Source organism: Pogona vitticeps, chromosome 2 (assembly GCF_051106095.1).
Source record: "Pogona vitticeps strain Pit_001003342236 chromosome 2, PviZW2.1, whole genome shotgun sequence".
NCBI classification, from domain to species: Eukaryota; Metazoa; Chordata; class Lepidosauria; order Squamata; family Agamidae; genus Pogona; species Pogona vitticeps.
In genome coordinates, this window is record NC_135784.1 from 237,349,079 (window position 1) to 237,359,832 (window position 10,754).

A 10,754-nucleotide genomic window follows, 5' to 3' on the forward strand; every position below is an offset into this window, starting at 1 on the left:
TAGATTAATTCCTGTCTATGACCGAACATTCCTTTTCTCTAACCTATACCACCCTTCAAAATGTTGTACTTAGAGGTCACCAGTCCTTATCCCCCCATATTTTAGTAGTTTAACAAAAAGAAGCAGTAGCAGCAGCAGCAGCCGGAAGTGTCTAGATGGGCTCATCTGATTTCATTTGTGGATTTTAGGAGCAACCTAAGGGCCTCCTTGAAAATGTGTGTGTGTGTGTGTTTTAGTAGTGTGGGCTAAGTATGTCTATAAACATTTTAAGGGGGTTCTTGGGTAACTTTGGGGAGCACCTTAATGTCCCTAAGGGTACTACAGTGGCTCATCCCCATCTTACAGAGACTATGAACTGATGAATAGCTCAGTTGGGCCAGAGGTTAGTAATTTCATTCTCCACTATGCCTGCCTGCCTAGAACTGGACTTGATGATCCATAGGGTCCCTTCCAGCTGTATAGTTCTAGTCCAGTGTTGTCTACTTTGAAATCTGGTGCTCTTTGTGTTTGGCAGAGGTCCTTCCTGCCCACAGTAGGTGAGACATGTTTGCAAGTGTCACACATTAAACCTAGTACCTTCTACATGTAAAAGATGCCCTTTCTACTAGTAAGCTGTAGACTGATCTGAGGATAAGGATGCAAAAAAACCCTCCATTTTGTTGCATTCATCTGAATCCCACGTCCATTCTTCTCTCAAATGTTATCTGCATCAGACTTTGTTTCCACTTTCACATCGTAGATCATGCAGCAGGAGCCTCATATCTGCAGGGGTCCATTCCCAATTCCCCTCCCCCACACACAGATGGTGAAAATCACAGATACCAGGACCTCTATACATAGCATGGTTTCTGGCTCAGAAAAAAAATATAATGTCTCAGATGTGAAACTGTGGATATCAAACCAGTTGGTACAGAGTCCTACTGTATATGTTTCACATACACATCTTTCTGAATGTACCTATTTTTGTACTGATGTTCCTAATATATGTTTATATGCACTGCTCTTCTATTGCACATATTTTGTATGCCTCTTACCCACTGACTAAAGTATGTTTTCATATATTTTTCAGTTGCCCACAGCTTCAGCTGTTTGCATTTTATGTATGTTATCCACATATTGTTCCTTCAGCCTGGGCCATGAGCCTTGCAAATGTATGGATTTGTCCCTCACTGTGTTTCAGGGAGTACAACACGGATATTGTTTTCAAGAATTGCAATTCCAGCAAAACTGTTTTCCATCCCTACATAAGACCTGCAGGACATGGTCTGATTTCTTCCTCTATTTGTTCGCTCAAGGATCCACCTTAGATTTGTTGGCAATGAACAATTAATAACTGATACAGTTGGTTTTTAAATATAAAATATTTCCATAAATTCATTAGAGTAGTGTGTGTAGGAGAGGAACATTAGACTGCTAAATGGCCCAGATCCTTTGATAATTGTTCCTTAGTATTTCTTTCCAAAGTGGTATATTTCAAGTAAATAAAGCTCCTTCTTTTTCATTGTAAATGCTATTTCAAACTAAACCCACTAGAGGGAATCAAAATCATTTGGAAGAATTATTATAGGAAAGGTTTCCTCTAAAGAGAAGATTGTAACTAGCAGTTGAACGAGACCAAATTTAATTGGACTTATATCCACATAAAATGCTTCTGATAAGAGTAATGGTAATACTAATTTGAGTGTTTATAAGTATTGAACTTTAAAGAAAATGGCTGGAGCAAGGAAGAGAGCGCATCTAAGACTATGTGAAGTCTGTGCAGTAACATTGTTCATCTGCTGTCTGTGTCACAGCATACAGTTTCCCATCTCATGACATAGAACCGGGCCTTCTCTATGGTGGTGCCTGGAAGGATTTCTTTTAAATAGTGTCATGTTTTGGGGTATCTTCTAAAAACATGTTTCATTTATTTTTGGCTTTCTCCTGTGAGGTCTTTTGAACTCTTTCATATATTGTATGATTGTGTTTGTATTGTTTTATTGCCACATAACGTTATGAACTGCTTCAGGATACAGTATATGTAAAGGAGAAACAGCATAGAAATATGCTTGCCAACAAAATGCTTTTTTAATCCAATATAAGACTTTGATATTAAAACTTCAGAATATAGGAGCAGATAGTATACAGTGGTGTCTCAACTTATGAACATCCCAACTTACAACTATTTCAAGTTATGACCAGCTCCAGTTGCAAAATTTTGCGTTGAGTTGCATATAGAGATTTGAGTTACAACCACAAAAAGGCAGGGGAAAAAGGCAGGAAATTCAAATTGCTAACTGTTGGTGGCAAAGAGACTGCTTCTTTGTAGCTCTTTCGCTCCAGCAGTTAGAAAGTGTGCAATTGGAGGAGGCTTCGGACTTCCTGGTAAGGTAAGGTACTGCTTTCTACATTTTAAAAACTGTTCTGGGTGGGTTTTGCAGCATGGTCTTGGGCTGGGTGGTGGGATTATATTTCTGTGCTGTGATGGGTCTTCGGGGGCTTCTTTTTTGTTTACCCCACTTCTGATGGGTCTTGGGGGTTTGGTTGCTTTTTTGTTTCCCCCCAATTTCCGATGGGTCTTGGGGTGGTTTCCTTGCTTTTTGGGGGGTTTCCCCCATTTCTGATGGGTCTTGGGGGGGTTGTCTGCTTTTAGGTCCCCCCCATTTCCAATGGGTCTGGCACAATCTGCTTGCTTTTTGCTTTGTTTTCTTTGCATTTGCAATGGGTCTTGCATGCTTGATTGCTTTTTGCTTTGCTTTCTTTGTATTTGCAATGGGTCTTGAATGTTTGATTGCTTTTTGCTTTGTTTTATTTGCATTTGCAATGGGTCTTGAACACTTGATTGCTTTTCTTCCCCCCCCCCCTCACTTCGGCCGGAAGGGATTAATCACATTTCTGATGGATCTTGCAGTGATTTTTTTTGGTGATTTTTTTTCTTCAGCTGGAACAGATTAATTGCATTTCAGTGCATTTCAGTGGGAAATGAGTGCTTCGCCTTATGACCATTTCGAATTACGACCGGAATTCTGGAACCAATTAAGTTAGTAAGTCAAGGCACTACTGTACTTCAGCACACTAATTTCTGAAAAATCTAGAATTCTGTATACAGCTACACCTCAAGACAGTTTGATTTGAATGCTTATAAAATTATATCAGTAAAATGACTCCATTGACAACAATTTTCTGTCTGACAAATAGATTACCAAGAATGTCTGTTTACAGTATAAAAAGTGTTAAAAGCCATAGTAAATGCTAAAGAATGGCCAACGGAGACAGTGCTCATTTTCTTTCTCAGCACTTTTAAAAAGAGTACTGGATAGTTAAATCATCTAATCTCTCTCAATTTAAATATCCTTTCAGCTTTTTTCTCATTGTTACAGTCAGCTCTGATGTCACCTGTCCTTCAAGGGTTTGGAGGGAAAGATGTCATCCAATGGTGGTCGGAGGGCGGGACATCAGGGGGAGGAGCTGTGTTGTATATATAGAGAGTGAGAGTTTGATGTCGGAGAGAGAAGGAGTTGGGTTCTGTGTGAGCACGTGTGGAGATTTTAGGTTTTAGGGGCTTTCCAAATTGAGTTCAACAGAGCAGACACCATTTGTCAGCTTGAAAGCCATAAGGAGACCACCATGCAAGAGGCTGTAATTTCTTTTCTGTTCAAAGACTTTGAACGTCACTTTATGACATAACCCTTGTTTAAATCAGCATGCAGGGTTGGGGAGAAAATCAAGGCGGCAGCTGGGGTTTATTTACAGCCTCACATGCTGTCCATAGTTTGAGTGACTAGGAAAGACTTTTTTTGGGCTGGAGTAATTGTCTGTCTATCCAGGACTAAGCAATTGTTCTTTCCAGCTTTTGAAATTCAAAGAGAACCTCATATCTCTGCTGAGTGCTCTATCCCTCTCTTTCATTGGCTGGTGGCAGCTGTTTGTTGCTGTTGATCTGTTCGGTTGGTTGCTAGGATGCACACAGTAAAGAAAGCAGTATGTGCTAGTTTGTAATTTTAAGCAATTAGAAGCAAACAAAATGTTTCTTATCCTTTCGTCTATAAATGTCTCAGAGTGTGTTATTGAGTCTTTAATTGCCAGTTGATGAGAAAGGGTGGACTCTGGGAAACTAACTATTCTCCTCCATGGATCTCTATACTTCTGCTGTGTATAAAAAAAGAGAATTTTACCATAAATTAAAAACTCTGCAACAGATTCCACACATAGAGCCATATACGGAACTTATAAACTACAAATATGGCCCCAAGTTCTTCAGTCACAGCACTATGGTGTATAATTGTAAAACTCAAATTCTAGATATATTGTCCAGAATTATTTTGCAAAATATCACATACTACATTTAATCACACAGGGGGTTTTTTGTTTTGGTTTTTGCCATTCAGTTGGTCATCTGTCACATGCCAGAGGGCAACACCAGTGGCACAACCAACTGCACAACATGGGCATGTCTGAGTGCACAACAGACAGCAAGATCATGCACACTGCTTGCACAATGTCTAATTTACACTGCACAATATGAACAGGATACTGGCTGCACTTTACCTAGCAATCTCTATTTGACAGAAAACCCAAATTTGGTCCTTACCCTTCACGATCATCCTACTTTGTGGCTCTTAACTCTAGATGCTGGAGTCCAGAATAAATGCCCCACCAGCTGCATCTAAATCCTGGATAAAATGGTGTAGGCCAGGCTTGTCCAACCTGCGGCCCGAGGACCGCATGCGGCCCAGGTTGGTTCATAATGCGGCCCATTGCAATTTTTTATTTTTAAAGAAATTCCAAAGTTTCAAGTTACACTGCCGGCGCTTGCGGCTGGAATGCGGCTGGGGCACGTCACAACGGTAGGGGGGGAGAGGGAAGGAAGGAAGGAGTGGGAGGGGAGGGGAGAGGGGGGCTGTGTGACTGCATTGTGCCATCCCCGTCAATAGGTGGACTCCCTCCTGGCCCCATAATGCTGCCGGAGTCGAAGCTGGCAGCCTCTGCTGTCTGAGATCGCAGCTGCCGGTAAGTGCGCTTGGAGCGGGGCTGCGGAGGACGGCTAGGGCTGCCCCCCCCCCATGCAGCCCAAACCAAATTTATGTGTGGCCCAAACCAAATTTTCATCTTCTAATGTGGCCCAGGGAAGGTGAAAGGTTGGACACCCCTGGTGTAGGCTTTGTAAAATATACATGACGAATACAGTGGAGAAATGGACTCTTCTATCTGTGCATGTCTGTTTCTAGTATGGCTTCTAGACATACATATATTTAAGCACATCCAGTTTATACAGGAAGAGATAAGCATAGCGAGATTGCCTAGGCAAACAAAAATAACAGAGACCCTTTTACAACACCACCTGAATTTCAGGTACATTTCATCTTCAGAGCGAAGATCATGTTTCTCTTAATGCAGTGGTAGGTAGCCTAAAGCCAATTACCCTTATTGCTTTGTTTCTTTTCCTGTTTTCTCTCTCTCTCTTTCCAACCAGCATGTAAGCTGCTAGCCATGTGGATGAATCCAGTTCATGAACTTTGCAGTCCTTTATTCATAACTTCAAACTCTGAAATTATCTGACTTGTGGCTATTGCACTTTTCAGTTTTTTTTCCCCTGTTGGGTACCATGAAGCTGAGGAAACTATGTAGTGAGACCAAAGTGCTGGCAATATTGACATTTAACATATTTTGGCATGTTCTGGTGTAGACCCATCAGATTTTAGCTTCCAACCATTCCCCAACAATGTCTGCCCTGCTCAAACAGCATCTAGTCTTAGCAATAATAACAAAAGAGAATTGTCATTTGAGAACGAAAGACCTCTGGAATTTCAGAGTACATGTGATGACAAATCAGCAACAATGCCTGGTCCAAAATGATTCTTTGTGTTTTTCAAACCCTTCCCTTTGTTTTTTTAACCTCTTCCTTTATATTACTTGTATTTATATGCTGCCTTCCTTCCAGAATTGTGACTCAAGTCACTTTACACAACTGTGTTTTTTTAAAAACTAGAAAACTAGAAAATTAAAATACAATAGAATTATAACCATTGCAATAGGATAGGATTAAATGCATTATAATATTAAAATCAAAACAATTAGATATTTGATTTCAAATATTAGAAATAGTTTACATTTAAAAAGAAAGCCAGCACATTGGCTCTCTTTAGCAAACTATTCTTAAAATTTTAAGTGTTTTAGAAAGCCCATCTGAATAACAAGGTCTTTGAAGCGGTAAAGCTGACCTCTCTTGGCAAAGCGTTTCAGAGTTTGGGTGTGGCTGCTTTGAATCCCTTATGGCTGACACAGCCATTCTTATGCCAGCAGAACCTCTTTCTGATCCCTGACGGTAGCTGGAGAACTCAAAAAGGGGTGGAGAAGGGGCTGGGCGAGTGCTTAGGCCAGGTCCAAGCCTCTTCTGGCCCCAAGGACACAGCCCCTAGGCCAGCACAAAGCTAGGGTCAAGGTGAGTACATACATACATAGGCATCCTTCAGTTTCGAGGGACTACTGTATGGTAACATACTCTGTATCAAGGAGTGTCCTCTCCAGAGCATGAAGCCTGGGTAAAGTAGTATGGAGGATAGGTTGTTACCCAAGCAGCAAATCCCCCCTCTCCATGTTGCTGAAATGGTCCAGTGGAAAGGCAAGAGCCAATACAACTGGTTCCAGCAACGTTGCAGGAGTTGGCAGAACGACACGAACTGCCTTTGGGACTCCAGCTCTGGATTTTGCCTCTAGGTTAACTCCTGAAGCCCTTTCCATGAATGGATATAGCCACAAGGCAGTTGAGGTTTGAAATCGGAGTTTCCCTTCTCCTAGATGGGCTGCCTTCCAGGGCTGACAAGGCCCACCTATCCGGCCTGTTCTCTAATAGTGCGGAAGTATGATCTGACCCTTAAAATTTTCCTGCCTCCCAGGTGGATGCAATGCTAATTGGCTTTCCTATTTACCATATTAGGGTCAGAGATGGAGAATTTTGAGGAGGGGGGGAACAAAAGAAATCCCAGCAAAAACAAACTCCTCAGCAAAATGTTCATGCAGGCAAACCTGGTCTTCAGCCTCCGCTCAGCCTCCTAGGGAAAAAGGCCTCAGCTCAGCCTCCTAGGGAAAAGGAGAGAAAGATTACAGTCCTAAGTAATTTCCAACATCCCTAGGATGGGACGGGTTGGGCTTTAACACAGCTTCAGCTTACCTAATGCCAGCTCAGCTAGCCCTCGGCCATCTTAACTAGTTAGCATGGCACCTTCATGCACAAAGCTAGTTCTGTAATGCTGGGTTCCTGCTACTACAACAGAAAATTTTATAGCACCCAAAGTCATGATTAAATTGAGTCTATAATAGTAATAAAAAATCTTTGGACTGCAGGAATAAATTATTGGCTATAGGTTCTAAGCCTTTCTCACAAAAACCCACACATTTGTTTTAAGTAGCCACCTATGAATAACATATACATTATGTGAAGGTACAAAAATGTCTCCTTATATTTGCACTGTAGTTTTAATAAAGCCAAAACTCAGGCATGAGGTTTAATGTTTTACTTTTCTGTGTTTGAGATGGCAAAAACTTGAAATCAATACACTGACCTTTTGTGTTGCATAATTTGTTAGAATGTCCTGCAATGCCCATCACTTTAATTTTATCACTTTTGTTCATTTTTTGTGATATTAATTAAAAACTACCGACTAAGCTTGGTTGAACTATTTTCACTGGTTTGTAATCCTTCTGCAGCCAAAGGTGTTTGTTTCTTGGTCCTTACAAAGGGTCTTCTGATAGTAAATTCATTAAGTATCCCCTAGTTTCCTACTGACGTCAAGTTTGTCCATTTTGTAACTTGTGAAATATGCAATGTGTGCTGTGAGTGCAAGCCCCATCTCTCCAAAACCAGTTGTCTTTGCTTCTTTCCCCATCGTGTTATTTTGTTAAGGTGAGGGCTGCATCATTTTTTTGTATGAATGAACTTTTGAGCTTCTTTGCAATTTCCTAATATTTCACTAAGCCTTTTTTCCAGTGAGATAACAGATTTGTTTAGAAACTAGAATACATAGGTATACTCATTAGTAGAAGGGAGTGCTCTAAGGCCCACCTTGTTTCTTCAAGTAAATCACTTGTGGAGGTTGAGTAATCATCAGGAGAGTCCCCATGGAATACTCTTCCAACCAAAATTTGGTTGGCACCCTCGCTGGGTGTGTTTAATAGCCAGCTAAAAACTTGGCTATTCAAACAGGCCTTCCCTCCAGTCAATTAAGTGATTTTCATCCCTAGTCCTTTTCTTTTTCCTATGTATACCATTTTGGCAATGTCTTTCCTTCTAATCAAGTGCTAATATTGTAAATATAATTGTAAATAATTTGAAAGATTTTTATGATTTTATATTTGTTTATATTGTTGTGTTTTATTTGTAAGCCGCCCCGAGTAGACATTGTCTAGAGGGGCGGGGTAGAAATGAATGAATGAATGAATGAATGAATGAATGAATGAATGAATGAATGAATAAATAAATTGTTATCCCCCTTTAATAAGTTCAAAATGCAGACAGTTGGATTTAAGTGTATCATTAAATGACTTATAATAATGTTTGCTTCCACCAGGAACAGGTCTTCTGCAAAGCGAATGGCTCTTAATTGCCATACAATACAAGACTTTGTATTGTAATTGGGGTGTTTGCAACAGGATACTGTTTGTGAAAAAATCCATTGCTCTGCTAACTGCTGTAAGATTTGTAAATAAGCTCAGACAGAGCAGAGAAGCCTGAGGACAGCGGCAGATGATGTCATCATCTCCACTGAACAGAAAGTCCTGGGACTTCCACTCTGTGACCCGTCCTTCCACTACACTTTTGGGGGACAAGCCTGAAGAAGAATTCCTATTATTTGCAGGGCTTCTCTATGGGAGTCAGGATCCCCAAAATAAAAATACCTACCCGCCCCCTTTTTTCCAGGCCCCAGATGCATGTGGAGCCCCTGCTCCCCAAGACAGGAGAGGGGCTCCTGTACAGACTTTGTGTGTAGGAAGGCAGCAAAACAGGAAACAGAGGATGCAAGGCTAGAGCAATCCCCTCTACCTGTGGCAAGCTTACACAGAGGAATAAATGAATAAGCCTAATGCTGGCTTTCTGACAGAAGGTGAGTATCTGCTCAGTATTACCTACAGTGACAGTGGTGCCCCAGAATTTCAGACAGAAGCTTCTGCAGCCATGCCTGGAGATTTCAGGCAGGTATTGAACAGTGGTGGGGAAAGTATGGCCTTCCTATAAGCCCCAGTAGCAAACAATAATAAGGGATGATGTTTTAGTCCACCAACATCTGGAGGGTCACACAGTCTCTGTTCCTGGTCTCCAAACCTTCCCCTTCATACACTTGGCAATGTTCCTTTTTATTTTTTTACTGCAACTACCCCAATGTGGCAGAACGATGGTGTGTTCTTCTTGTGCCTTCTGAGGGACCATTACTGTTACACATCATACAAAGCTTCCTATAGTACAGTATTATACAGTGGTGCCTCTAATAGCGATGTTAATGCGTTCCGCAAAAACCATCGCTATTGGATTTCCTCGCAATGAGGTTTCCCATTGAGATGCATTGAAAGCCAGCTAATCCGTTCCAATTGGAACAAATTGCCGTCCTTAATGGAAAATCTCCATAGGAAACCCCTTCGCGCGGGGTTGGGGGGAGCTCAGCCCAGCGCAAAGGGAACTCAGCGTCGGGTGAAAAGAGGGAACCAATCTCTCCCTGGCCAGTGAGCTTGCTTTTTCTGACGATCGCTATTCGATAATGGCCCATAGGAAACATCGCTATTCAAAGTGAAAAAATGCCCTGAAAACCTCATCACTATTCAGTTTTTTCGTTAATAGAGGCGCTCGCTATTTGAGGCAACACTGTATCTGGTGTGTTGCAAGGAGAGGACTAGTCATGTTTCAACAATCCATTTCGTTCATATTCAAACCCATGTTTTGGGGTTACTATCACTTCATGCACTTTCTTGCAAATGTCTAGGAAGGTTTACTTGATCAGAAGAATACAAAGGGGGGGTCACCCACTCCCGAACCTCGGTGATCATAGCCAACCACACTTCTCCCCCTGCCCCCATGAGCACACAGTATTTGGCTAGCTCTCTGCCTACTAAACTTTAACTTCAGAGAGGAACCAGGATTTGAGCTTTCCCTGATTTCCCCTGTTGATTTCCAGTGTGCTATACTGGCTCATCAAATGGCCACATTGTTACAGACAGGATTGTCAACTAATTGCCATTCTTCTCCACACCAATTAGAGATGTTCTCTTGATTCAAAGTTTACAAGGCCAGCATCTGATTGCACTCTTTCTGGACAAGATAAATCTCATCGGTGTAAGAGGGGTCATGCTGTTTGCACAAACACTGTCCTTGGGAAAGCAGTGGGTGGGTCCCCTTTGGCCATCAGTGCTTGCACACCAGGGTTCCTTGCCAAAGTGGTGCGATCCTCTCTTACCACTTTCCTCTATGTTACCAGGCTGGTGGGACTTTCTGATCAGCAGCTCAGTGAGTACTGGCCTAAATTAGGAATGGAGAAACTTTGGCCCTGCCACTGTTTTGGGCTGTGACTCCCACTGGGTCTTATCATTGGACATGCTGAGTGGGGCTGATGGGAGCTGAAGGCTGACACAACCAAGAGCTGTTCGCCCTTTGCTTTACAGGCTGCTAAAAGTGAGGTTAACCCAACCCTATGGCTGTTTGGTGGCACATGGTGGCACTGCGGGTTAAACCGCAGAAGCCTCTGTGCTGCAAGGTTGGAAGACCAGCAGTCCTACGATTGAATCCACGT

General features: G+C 42.0%; 1 long non-coding RNA gene across 1 annotated transcript in view; it reads right to left on the reverse strand.

Moving 5' to 3' along the window:
- Positions 1 to 9,757, reverse strand: part of LOC110075997 (uncharacterized) — a 32,326-nt gene extending 22,569 nt beyond the window's left edge. Inside the window, exons 1-2 of the long non-coding RNA XR_013541531.1 lie at positions 7,151 to 9,757; positions 7,006 to 7,059 (exon numbers count right to left, since the gene is read on the reverse strand). This is a non-coding gene — a long non-coding RNA (uncharacterized LOC110075997). The remainder of the gene's footprint in view (positions 1 to 7,005; positions 7,060 to 7,150) is intronic.
- Between the last annotated feature and the right edge of the window lie 997 nt (positions 9,758 to 10,754).